The sequence below is a fragment of the Schistocerca cancellata genome, chromosome 3, assembly GCF_023864275.1.
Source record: "Schistocerca cancellata isolate TAMUIC-IGC-003103 chromosome 3, iqSchCanc2.1, whole genome shotgun sequence".
NCBI classification, from domain to species: Eukaryota; Metazoa; Arthropoda; class Insecta; order Orthoptera; family Acrididae; genus Schistocerca; species Schistocerca cancellata.
Window position 1 is genome coordinate 395,457,908 of NC_064628.1, and position 848 is coordinate 395,458,755.

Here is an 848-nt window from a genome sequence, read left to right on the forward strand (position 1 = left end):
GTGTCCTTCCTAACAGCAAATTCAGTCCGTCAGCAACAGACCGATAACCGTCTTCTTCTGGGGCATCCAGCAAAACACGTGGCCAAACTCTAGAAGTGCTTAACAGACACAGCATCGCTTTTAATGACGAGAAATGTGTATGATTAGACAAGGAAAGAGTTCAAGAACGGTACGTAACAGACCAATTACTACGTACATGGTTTATTCACGTAACAGCAGAGACGTTCTGATAATAATTCTTAGTAAAGACCCATGAGCATCATGACGAGGTGGCCGAGTGGTTAAGGCGTTGGACTGCTAATCCAATGTGCTCTGCACGCGTGGGTTCGAATCCCATCCTCGTCGAACATTTTAAATCATTCGGATGCTAAATTAAACACTACTGAAATACAAACTAATGTGTAATTACATTAGAAACATATGAGGCAGTGTGGAAACAAATGGTATCTACGAAAAGTTTTCTGTTATTACTGTAACTATGGACATAATGAATTTTCGTGTTCTGCGTTTCTGCACAAAGTCATTCAAATGATATGATTAGCTGTCTCGACATATCAAGTCATCAGATGATCTGAGTCAGTTACGTGGTAGCTCGTACAATTGTATTGACCCGGGGAGAAGCCGCTACAGTTACGAGTTTACCTTGGGAAACAATGCTCAGCATCTTACACACAGCAACCACCACAATGAAGTCGTCATAATGTAATATCGATCGAAATAATAAATCAGGGCGGCAACAGAAAAATTATCCACCTTGTGGCAGATATCGGAGAAAGATGATTAACTTTTCTGTCTCAAGGTGAAACATCAGGACACGTGTCAAAAGACTGTGTCGTAAAGGACACTTG

At 41.2% G+C, this 848-nt stretch overlaps 1 non-coding gene across 1 annotated transcript; it reads left to right on the forward strand.

The window, feature by feature from the left end:
• Positions 1-263: 263 nt before the first annotated feature.
• Trnas-gcu (transfer RNA serine (anticodon GCU)) lies at positions 264-345 on the forward strand. Its single transcript has one exon. It is a non-coding gene; the product is annotated as a tRNA-Ser (tRNA).
• The last annotated feature ends 503 nt before the right edge of the window (positions 346-848 follow it).